Source organism: Mesocricetus auratus, unplaced genomic scaffold, assembly GCF_017639785.1.
Source record: "Mesocricetus auratus isolate SY011 unplaced genomic scaffold, BCM_Maur_2.0 Super-Scaffold_100020, whole genome shotgun sequence".
Taxonomy (NCBI): domain Eukaryota; kingdom Metazoa; phylum Chordata; class Mammalia; order Rodentia; family Cricetidae; genus Mesocricetus; species Mesocricetus auratus.
Window position 1 is genome coordinate 29,064,337 of NW_024429201.1, and position 12,701 is coordinate 29,077,037.

Here is a 12,701-nt window from a genome sequence, read left to right on the forward strand (position 1 = left end):
AGGGTTGGGATTCAGCACAAGATGAGGAACTGGATTAAAGGGTCACAGCATCAGGAGGATTTAGAACCACTACTGATTTATAGGATGAAGCTTAGTACTTCATTTGAAGTACACTTAACAAATTACAAGCGTGGACTGCACAACACAACTTCCACAACTCCATAATTCATACTTTTCTTTGTATTTCAAGACAGAACACACAAGTGAGGAAAGATTAGACTTTCAATTTCCAGCTCTTTTCTCTCCAGTTTAAATCTTCGTGTCTTTGTTTTTGTATCTCTGCCATTAGAAGACACATGCATGCATCTACAGAAACCCACTTATTAAGTTCTTCCCTCCCTTACAGGACATGTATTACACTTTGATTAGTGTTTTAAAATATTTTTATTTTAGAATTTTCATATACACTATGTTTTGATTATATTCACCCCTCCCAGACCTTCTCTTTCCCTTCCTTCCACCTTCCTCCCCTCCCTCAACAACTTCATGTTCTTTGTCTTTCAAAGTACCATAAAGCAAACATAAAGGTCAAAAACAAAAGAAACAAGTACCAATTAAGACAAAAAATACCAAAACTAAACATAAAAGTGCACACAGGCACATGCAAGTACACCCTCACCCACATACAAATACACAAACAAATAAAATAAGTAAAAAATTAAATGAAATTATGGAGTCTGGTTTGTCCTGACCAAACACTCCTGGGTGTAGGGCCTGCTCTGAAGTGTGACTAATAGACATAGTGACACTCCAAAGGAGAAAACTGATTTTTTTCCTCGGTCAGCAAGTGTCAGTTGTAAATAGCTTCTTGGTTACAGATGAGAATTGTGTCCATTTCCCCATCTCATTTCTGGGATTTTATTTCATTTGAACATGACTTATTCATTGTCTTTGTGAGTTCATATGTAGCAACATGTCATTAGGAGTCACTTTGTTGCTATCATCATTTAGTACAGTAATGGTAATAGGTTCCCCCACAGGACCATAGCATATCTAGTCTCAGGTTCTTGGCTATGTTATATGTGTCAGACATGCTTTTCCTCTCATGAAGTGGGCCTTAAATCGCATCAAGATGTGGTTGAATATTTCCCAAATCTTTCTGTTAATATTGTTATATATTACTGTTTCAGGTGATAGGCTTTGTAGATGAGTGATATTGTTGATTACTTTTCTCCCTTGTAGCACGCAGTGTACCTTCGAGAGCCATGAATGCCAGTCAATAAAGGAAAATCTTCTAGTAGGTCAACAGCTCGATTTCTGCATGTTCAATAACATTAGTAAGTGGAACATCGGCAACAGGACCTTACCATCAAATTGTGGAGTTAGTCTTACAGTCTCAAAACCTCCAGATTTAGGAAAGGGATAGCATGGTAGAGTGTGAAAAGCCTAGATTTGATTATAAGCAGTTTGAATCTTGATTCTACCATTTAGTTATGTGAACTGCAAGTTAAAAAATTACCTGTTTTAAGCATCGATTTCCAGTAGTTGTATATATTCACCTGCACTTCATTAAGGTAAAAATGAGTCTTTTCCCAGGCTGGTGTGGCTCTTGTACCTCACTATCTTTCTCTATTATACCACAATTTGCCTTGAAACTTATAGATTAGCCAATCCAATGATGGTTAAAAGTTTTTAGCTTTTAGAATTCTTGGTATTGTTAAAGTATTAGACTTCCTTGTTTCCTTAGATGTATGCTCTAGAAAAGGCAAATTCCATTTTTTCTCTAAGAAGAGAGGAGGTAGTACATTCAGATACCACACTGTTGACCCCAAGTATAGATTTTCAAGGTAAACAAGAAATAAGTGGTTTTTTTGCTATAAAGTTCTAAGACCACAAGACACTTTAGAATAAAATGATTCTCACACTTTCAAACTATCCAAGTTTCCAAGAGGGAGTGAGGCCACATACATGAAGCTCCACAATGTGGTGTGGAGAAGTGGGGGGAATGGAAGGAGGTACAATGGTCTACAGGACAGTTTAAAAGGGCAGTTTAGGCTACCCCTGTTTCACTGGGTTGGCCTTTGGATAAATGGAGGTATTCTTCCTTCCCTTCTAGAAGAGTGACAACCTATAATTCAAGAGACAGTTCAAATTTTCCCTTTACTCTGACTCCCCCATCACCTCAACTGACTTTTACATCCAAGCATCCAAAAAGCAATGAAATACATAAATAATGCAGCACATCTTTACTAGGCAAACAAATGTATGTATTCCTGTCACCATGTCAGAATTTAGTGTGATTTTTTTTATTTGGTGCCTCTCAGAGAGACTCGGGAACACATATTGAAGTCATGATGTTTAGAAGTGAATGGGTTAGATCCTGCATTCAGGAAAGGTACCTTTCAAATCTTTGCTGGGCTCTGTATTTAGCATTAGCTGTGGAAGCTGAAGGCTGCAGCTTGGGTCAGCACGCACTTTCCTTTTCTGTCTCTTTTCGTTAACTTCAGCATTTCTTAGTTTACTTTGCAAACAATGACTGTATTGTGTATATATGTGTATTATTGTTTAAGATAGATTCAGCAACTGCATTCATTCAGGTACAGTAGATGTGCAATAAATTACACCTATTTAAAATAAATGATTTGAAAGGTTTCACAGGTTTAGGACTGAGCAGCTCTGTCAACAACAAAAATAGAGAATGTATCTATCACACCTAGAAACTACACTGAGTCTTTTTGGCATGGCTCTTCACTGGTCCCTTCTCTATTTCTTTCTAACACTAACACAGATCTGTGTTCTGTACTACAAATAGGTTTGCAGTTTTTAGAGTTTTATGTAAATGGATTCATGCTGTGTGTGCTCTTTTGTTTTGCTGTTTCACTCAGCAAGGTTATTTTGAGATGAACAGTTGGGTTATTCCCAGTTGTAAGCTATTCCGAATATAGCTTCCTTGAACATTTATGTACATGCCTGTGTGTGGACATATGTTTTTATTTGACATGGGTAAATATCTAAGACTTTTTATGAAACTGAGAAACTGTTTTCTAAAATGGTCCACCATGACACATGTTCAGAATTGTGTGCACAGGACACTGGTTTTAGATACTTGCCAATACTTAATTATAGCCACTCTATTAGATGGATCTTATTAGCGTTTCCTTGGCTTGATCTTTTTGCAGATATAATTTGGAAGAATATATTTTATTTTGAAATATTTTGCAGTTCTTGGACTGAGACCTTGTGCCTGGTGCCTGACGGTACTATGCAAGCCAACCAATGAGCAACATTCCCAGTCTTTTCTTACTCTTGGACTAATGTTTGAATACTTATCTATTTCCTTATATCTCTGAATCATTGAGGACGTGTCTTTACATTTTCATTTTTTAATCAAACTATTTGTTTTATTTTCTAGACCTTTGAAGATTTTTAAAAACTTCTAGGGTGTGTGTGTGTGTGTGTGTGTGTGTGTGTGTAGATAGGGAGATAGATAGGGAGAGAGAGAGAGAGAGAGAGAGAGAGAGAGAGAGAGAGAGAGAGAGAGAGAGAGAGAGAGATTCTGAACTATTCGTTTTCCTTTTTTCAGCCCGTGGATTGTCTTTATAGTTTTTTATCATTATCATTTAAAGAGAACTTCTGGATTATGTTAAAGCCTACTTCATCAATGCTTTAATGGAGTCACATTTATTGTCCAAGAAATTATTGTTTAAATCATGATTTAGTAAATAATTTTTCTATATCTTCAAAATGCTTTTTTGTTTAGGTGCTTAATTTGCATGTAAGTTCCTCAAGTTAATTTCCACATAGTACAAATTAAGGATCAAAGTTCATAATTTTACCCAGGGTGTTTAATTTTTCCAGCTATTGTTTCTTAAAAATCTATCCATTCTCCATCTTTGTAATTATTTAAATGTTGGAAACCAGTTGTCTATACTTGTAAAAGTTTATTTACATTTTATATATTCTGATATGAAGATATGGACATGATTGTCTGGCTGCTAGATAGATTTCTGCAAAGCACATAATCTAGGTCTAAAGTTTTCATTAGGGCATGGACTTAATCTAGATGTTTTTATTTTTATTTTTGTGTTTATTTAGTTAGTTTATGTTCCTTAAAAATACTTACTGATTGCAAGTTAACAAGTGCATTTGCACAAATCTGTTGGTAAAACCAACTTGCTGGGTTTTTTTGACAGAATCTCTCTAGGATACAATGTTGAGAATTTTTCCTTTAATTTTTCTCATCAGTGTGCCTACCAGTTAGTTACTTTTTGATATTTTCAGAGAATCAATGTGGGCATTTCTTTTTAAAAGGAAAGAGGACTTATTTCATCTCCCCTTTTGAGGGGATACAGTCTCTTGACCAGGACATCATGAGAGTTGTGTGGTTCTAGCTGTGTCTTCGTAACGTGCAGGTCGCTGGTCATAGTTGAGATGCACAGAGCAATGGACACACAGTCTCCTGGAGCTTTGCTTTCTCCTTTTAAGTCTTTTGCTTACTTCTCCCTATTAGATATCTATTATTGTCTTTCTTCTGGTTATTTTGGGTGAAAATGGTGAAACTGTCAGTCTTCAATCTAGTGTGTTTTTCTTATAGTTCTATTTGTTCTTCATATATCTTCCATGAGAATTTTTTTTTTGTGCGGGGTATAGATCTAACAATCATTTTATTGTCCTTGAAGGATAGCACCAACACTTAAGTTCCATTCAATTGATTGGTTATTCTAGGCTTTGAATTTTTCTAGGCATCCAAATGCCTAATAATCTTGGTGGTGTGGCTGAAATTTTAAGTTTTATGTCACCAGTTATTCTCAATGTGTACTTGTAAATATGTTGAACTTTCAGTAGATGTTTTTATTCTTGCTTTTTAAGAATTACTAGGTAGAGGAAAGGCTGTGTTTTCTTTGGATTTATTCATTTCTCAGTATTGAGTGAAGACCTTTCTGAACACTCTACTTCAGGTTTGCCAATTATGTGATGCTGTAGTCTAGGTAGAGAGACAGGTACTATCTCCTATCCTGCAGAATCTTCAGAAAATATCCTTCGTTTCTCTTGGTATAGGGAAGTTTTCTTAATTACAGGCACTGATCTGAATTCCACTGAAAAATCAGTTTCTGTAATCTCTACTCTCCTTCTCAATACAGCTTTCTTCTGTCTAATACTGGTGTTATAGACTTCCATGTCCATCTCTCTAACTCAGAAAATCCAAATGCCACTCATGAGTCCTTTCTGTAGCTTGTCTGAAAAGTCTCTAGAGTGAATGAAGTGAAGATCACTTCATACACTTTTCACATTTGGATACCACAGCTACTTAATGCCCAGTGCCCTAAAATCACTATCCAGTGCCCTAAAAATCCATGTCCAGGGCTCTAAAATCAATGTCTAGCACCCTGAAATAAATATCCAGGGCCCTGAAATCAATGTCCAGAGCCCTGAAATCTATGTCCAGAGGCCTAAAATAAAAACACTTGGGCTTTCGTGGACATTACTTCAGGTAGGGACTTACAACAAGTCTGGGTTACTTCATATTTGCTAGAAGTAGAAATCTCAAAAACTTATCTTTAATCTTGTGATTTTATACTTTTAATTAAGTCGAGAAAAGCTCATTGTTTTGCATAAGATTATTCTGTCAGTAAATAAAGTTTTACCAGCAATAGCTGTGTCTAGAATTCAAAATCTTGTCTTCATTATATCTCGCAATTTCCAACAAACCTCCTTCAAGTCTGGATGTAGGCAGAAGTGTTTTTAAGAACATATGTTCAACTATAAAATTTCTGATACCTAGTAAATTAATATTAAGTGATGTATATATTGCTGATAAAATTATTAAATAAACTGTTGTTTTTATAATGATCTGTCCCCATTTTGATAGATACTGTTATTTTATTATAAATTTAATATTACCTAGTGTGATTTGAAGTTAACAGATTTAATTTATAGAGTTTTTCCAACATCATTTCCACAAAGCTGTCAGCTGTCAGCTGTCAGCTATCATCTGTGTGTTTATTTTGTTTTAAAGTACTTCCTAGAAGGTAAAACCTTGCATCTATATACACATGTTTTATGCAGAGATAATGCTTAAATTAACACATTTAATTTCACTTCTGTATCTTTATAAGAAATTGCATCTGGCAGCTTTTCTGGGGGAAACATTATTATAGATTACATTTTTCTAAAAGTTGACAGCTTATTTTGACCCATTTCTGGCACATATATATTGGTTGCTTTTTTCTCAGAGAACCCTGAGCATTAAATAAAATGTATCCTTGTAGAATTTTCCTGTTTACATATACACACATTATAAGGCAAGTGATAAACACACACACACACACAAATCTTTAGTGAACGAATAAAAGAATGATGGAGTACTTGCATGCTTCGCTAAGTCTGTGACTATACATTTTATTATTCCATTCATAAACTTACAACATTTCATTCCTGCAAAACATATAAAGTTGAGTAAATTACAGTTTTATATTCATAGATTTGAAGGTGTGGTGTGTGCTTTCATCAGTAAATACACCAGGTAGTAAAAAGGTATACATGTAGAGTTGATGCCATAAGAGGGTATAAATGAAATTCTACAGTGTGTGCACTTAACAAGTAGACAGCTGATTTATCTATTGAGAAGGCAGACTAGATTTTGAGTTGGATATTAATAATGTTTTGGTAGACACAGAAATATGCAACAAGTAAATCCCAAGCAGAAGAAAAAAGTGTTAAAAAACAAACTGTTTTGGTAAAAAAAATTTCTAGTTGCTGGGAGCTTGTGAGGAGGCATAACAGATGATACTGATGGAGCTGCTTGAGAAACAGAGCAGGAGTAATGCTAGCAGCCTGGAAAACGAACACAATGTGATTGCTGATAAGGTCCTTAGATAGTAAAAGCATACATTTGGAGATGTATGCACCAAGAACTAGCAGCTATAAGTAGGACAAAGGTGGGTAATATTGGAGACTAGGAATCCAAGTTGAGGCATGAGTAAAGTAATCATGTTAATGGATAGTATAGGTACAAATTGTAATGAATGCTGAAGATGTTTTAGAGGTAAAAATGGAATGATGCTTTCTTAAACTTGGGACATTGAAAAAAGAAGAGATTTTGTGGAAGAGAAAAGAGTTGTACAAATTTACTCAACTTGTTTTTAGCTAGCATTTCTAAAAACGAAACCACAGAATACTGAACACTTTGATGGAATGTGTGAGAGTCCATGGTAATTTGAATGTAAGCTGTGTCCTTAAGGTCTGTATACAGAAATCAAGGCCAGAAAAGTTACAACAACACAGCAGAGTAAATAAAGTGTTGAAAAGCACTCCCTTCAATAGCTAACTTTTCTGTAACATTAGTGACTTGGCTGTTTCTAGCTTGCGGAGCTAATACTAGAATATTCGTACAACCAATGGAATCAGGAGTCCAGGGAACAGGAACAATTCATTACTATAAATATTCTGCTCCCTCTTTACTCTAGATGCACACTAGGTTGCCAAAGTAGAACCAGAAACAGTATCTTTATTCCCCATGCAGAAATAAATTGTGTTTAGAAATGGAAAGAAAGGACACTAGAAATGTTTATAGCAAAGGTGTATGACTATTTAAAGAAAAGGTTATATTTTACAAGGCCACACTTAAGAATACTCCTGGTGGGTCCAAATAACAACAGTGAGTAACCACACCTAAATAAACAGTAGACTAATTTGTATTTGATATAGATGGTCATTTTTTAAAATTCCGACAGCCACTTTTGTTTCTTATCGTATTTTCAGAATTGATATTGTTTCTAAAGAACTGATCCTGATTTCAACTAATTCCAACCCTTGTCTGTTTTCAACAATGTTTGTTATTAGATTGTCCTTACTTTATTTCCAGTACACTTATAAGTTTTCACGTTAAAATTCATGAAATAAATGTTCACCTGGGACAACAAAATTGCCTTGAAGATGAGCAAACTCCAACCAAGAATGAAAGTAGCTGCAGACAGCTGCAGTGCCCTGTATTTGTGTGCAGAAATAAGCCAGTTTTTATTGTGTTCATGTGATCTAGCACTTCTGTTGTTAATGAGCAGAGGTGATGTGTATATTGTGTTTGCTCTCAGACCTATGTCTCTTGAGTGCAGAATGGAAGTTGACCTTTCTTATTCTAATACTCATGAAGGTGTGATATTTAGATAATTCATTCTTTTTTTTACTAAAAAAAGTGGTAGGTCTGATGACTTCTTTCTTCTTTCCTTTCTTGCTTCTTTTCTTTCTTTCTTTCTCAGGTTTTTTTTTTTAATTTGTGTGTTTCTGTTTTTTTATATAAATTGTATTTAAATTAGAAACCATCTTATTTTACATATCAATCCCAGTTCCATCTCCCTACCATCCTCCTTTATCCCAAGCCAATGCTTCCATCCCATCCCCCATCCACTTCCCAGGGAGGGTGAGGCCTTCTATGAGGGATCATCAAAATCTGTGAAGTCATTTGGGGCAGGGCCTTGGCTTTCTCCTGTGTATCTAGGCTATAAGGGTATTCCTCCATGGGTAGTGGGCTCCTGAAGTCCATTTGTGCACTAGGGATACATTCTGGTTTCACTGCCAGAGGCCACATAGACTGCCCAGTCCTCCTAGCTGACACCAACAGTTCTGTCCTGTTTGTTCCCCAGATATCAGACTGGGGTTCATGAGTTCCCACTTCCCCAGGTCAACTGTTTCTGTGGGGTTTCCCAGCATGGTCTTGACCCCTTTGTTAGTAACTCCTCTCTCTAGGAACTGGATTCCAGGAGTTTGGGCAGTGTTTAGCTGTGGGTATCTGATTCTGCTTCCATCAGCTACTGGATGAAGGCTCTAGGATGGCATTTAAGGTAGTCATCATTCTCATTATAGGGGAAGAATATTTCTCCACTATTGCTTAGATTCCTAGTTGGGTTCATCCTTGTGGATCTGTGTATAATTTCCTAGTGCTCTTTAAACCTATGGTGGCTCCCTCTAATGATGTGCCTCTCCCTTAGGGTCCTCCTTGTTTCCCAGCTTCTCTGGAGGTGTGGATTGTAGGCTGGTAATCCTTTGGTTTGTATCTAATATCCATATATTAGTGAGTACATACCATGTTTGTCTTCTGTAACTGGGTTACCACACTGAGGATGGTTTCACCTTTGTTTTCACGGGAGATGAAAGCTTTGGATTCCATCAAAATTGTTTAAGATTCGAAGAGAACAGGAGAAGCCTCGGGAGGAGGAAAGATGACAGCTCATCCACAAAGTCATAGTCTATGAGGTCCAAAGAGACCTCACAAAAGGAAAGAGAAGTATTTTTTTCCTTGTCTTGACAGAAAAAACCCATCTCCAAAAGACAAGGAGACACTGAATATGTAAATACCTAAAGGAGAGGATGTCTACCCAAAAGAACCATCAAACAAAGAAGAATCTAATATTTAGTATCAATGTCTAATTCTCTTAACTTTGTTCCTATAAAATCTATTTCTCTTTACTTCCTAATACTCCTTTGGTCCCAGTTCACTTAAACAAAAGCTGGCTTTGGAGTTGGATTTGTGTCTCCTCCTCTAAATGCAAGCATGTTGTTAAAATACAATTCAGAGTTTCTGTATTATATCAAGGAGCCAATTGATCTAAGAGAGAAGAAAACAAAATCTAGGGACTGTCATTTGTTTATACTCAGTTTTTTCTCTGAAAGTCTAATTTCCCTCATATTTACTGTCTTCCTTATTGTTGCCTTTCCCAGTATGCATACATACAAACACTGAAATTTCCTTGTTGACATTAATGTTTGAGTTTTCCACAGAGAAAAAGTATTTCCTAACAGAAATTTTCAAACACTTCAGAAAGAAAATGGGGCCCCACTTCATTGATTCTACCTCACCTTGATGCATCTGAACTGACAAGTACCACCCTGAAACAGGTTTGGGACTACATGGCTCTACACAACTTCAGACTAATTAATTGATGTGGTGCACCTTCTACACTCTGACCAGAGCCTCAGACAAAGGCTTCAATGAAGATTAGAACTGAAGTCAAGAACTTCAATCAGGCATCTCCCACCAAACAGAGATTGGGTACAAATGTTGTAGCTAGTCCACTTGAGATTCTTACTATACTAACATTTTCTTCCTACAGGATCCCATGAGGTTATCATCGTCCCATTTCAGCAGGAAGTAATTCTGAAAATACTATGTCCCCTTTCCCTGCTGTTGATACTACAGAATAATTTACAATTGTTTGAGTTAGTTTAGGGTTGGGATTAGAAGGTGTTTTTCAGACTTGGGCATCTCTTTCAGATAAATTTAGTGTTTAGATGGGATAGATATACTTAGGATAGGATATAGGTAAATTATAATTTGTTTATCATCTTCTATTCATATATGCTTTATATATGTTTGAGAAATTTTGCATATTGACATATTGTTTGAAGTCTAAATCTTTAGACTAAAAGGGGAAATGTAGGAAGATATCTTACATCCCCATAGCACTGACCACGCCCAGATACTGGAGGGTGGAGGCAGGCCTGATGATTTTTGCAGCATATGGGCAGTACTAAATTCTCTCTATTAGGAAAATGACAAGTGGTACTCCCTAGAAGATTGGTTATAAGAGAAATGATGAGAAAATCCTGACAATTGAATTTTAGTGGTATTTTAGCCACATAATGCCACATAATGCCAAGAAACAATTCCTTGATTGGGGGTGATAACTGCATTTTTCTGTGGGAATAAGGACAAATATTTTTAGAATGTAATTAAGGATTATGGTAGTTTTATAAAATGCTGGCTGTAGATTCTTCTCCAAGGTCTTCTGGGGGAGTTGGCAAGTTTTCTAGTATGAAGCATGGTTTCCCTCTTGTTGATTGGGTTTTAAGTCCAATTAGAGAGTTGCTGGTAACTACTGCTACTGCAACTTTAGGATTATCATGCCATACTGGCCATTTTTGTAGTTCCTAACTATTATATCTGGGTAGTTCTGTTGTTTACTTCTCTTCTTTGGAAGCTTTCATGACACCTTCTGGTCCCATGGAAGTCATTCCTCAAAGAGGAGGTATTCAGGTCAGTTCTAACTCAGAAGCCTCTAGAGTATTTCTGAAGTGCATGTACCGTCAGCAATAGGCACTTCCCTTCCTCCTATCAGACTAACCATGGACAATAATAATAGTCTATAATGTTTGGGGACTCTCTTCAACAACTATGGCCAATAACTTAAAAGAGTGACTTTCATTTCTTGCTTTGAGTTTTTTTATTAGATATTCTTTGGATCTTTGAGAGAACATTGTTGGCCCAGATGAAAACTTCATCTAAATCATATATATATATGTAGATGTGTGTGTAATATAGGTGTTTTAAAGTAGGTAGCTATAGTATATCACATTCCCAGGCATCTTTACTGTTATTTTATCCTCATCTCTCCTTCTTCTGTTTTTATTTTCATCCACTTCCCTAAGTGGAGCCTCCCCCTTTTTTTTCCAATCAAATAACTTACACTCTGCTATCCCCCCTCTTGTTGCTTCTATGCAACTGTACCCTGGCAAAACTTCCCTTTTACTTTCTTGGTTTATACAGTTCTTTCAGGATGTGTACTCACATCTGAAGATTGAAGATAGGAGCCTTCTACGAGAAAGAACATATGTTGTGTGTCCTTCTGGGTCTGGGCTGCCCTACGAAGTATGATCTTTGGTAGTTCTATTTGCCTTCAAAGGTTATGATTTTGTATTTCTTTACAGATGATTGGTATTACTCCCACTTTTTTTGGTTTTTCGAGATAAGGTTTCTCTGTATTGTTTTGGAGGCTGTCCTGGAACTCACTCTGTAGACCAGGCTGGCCGTGAAGTCACAGAGATCCGCCTGCCTCTGCCTCCCGAGTGCTGGGATTAAAGGTGTGTGCCACCAACGCCCAGCTTACTCCCACTTTTAAAAAGTAACTTATCATATATAGTAGTGAGTTTCATATATGTTTGTTACTATGCGGTGCAATATATTGCCCCCCCATCCTCTTTGGCATCCCACTGGCTTGTCCTCTTTCCTCCTCCCTTCCATTTCAAAGTTACATTTAATACAAAGAAACAAACAGCACCCTTCTGACCTTGCTTCTGTGTTAATATACCCCTCTGTCTCACGCTCTTGTGAAGGAAAAAGAAGCAAACATTTAAAGATCTTTAGCCTTTTGTTCCAGTATATGCTGTTTTCCTTTCTTTAAATTGCATTAGTTCCTACAAGACAAAGGAAAGCAAAAGATTGACAATGCCTCTGGTACTTACATGCATTGATCAGAAGAAGCCCAGAAACTAAAGGACAGCAACAGCCTCAAGAGAATTGTGGTGTTGCACACCAAACTCAGATGCATGTGGGGAGGGGGACAATCTAACTTGTAATATCGCTAGTTGGCTATTTTTCCCTAGTTTTAGGGAGGAAAAATATTAGTAAATTACGTGGATACAAAGCCATAGTAGTTGGATTTTCCAAATTTCATGATATTGATATTATCAAATATTTGGGTAAGTCTCAAAATGTATGCAAAGTTCATTTTCCCCTATAAATTAGATGGGAAGCATAGAACATGTCTCTACAAAACACAGATTATTGATGCAGATAAATGAACAATATAGAGACTTCTGTACAAAGAAATTTTCACCTAGGAAAATATGACTCCATTTACTAGATCATGTATAGGTTAGGATATAGCCAAGGGATTGTTTATTATGTTTAATATTCTCAACCCAAAAGTTATCCTGCCTTGGGGTACTGTACAGGTTCAAGCTGCAGAAGTTCCCAGTGCTGAGTTGGG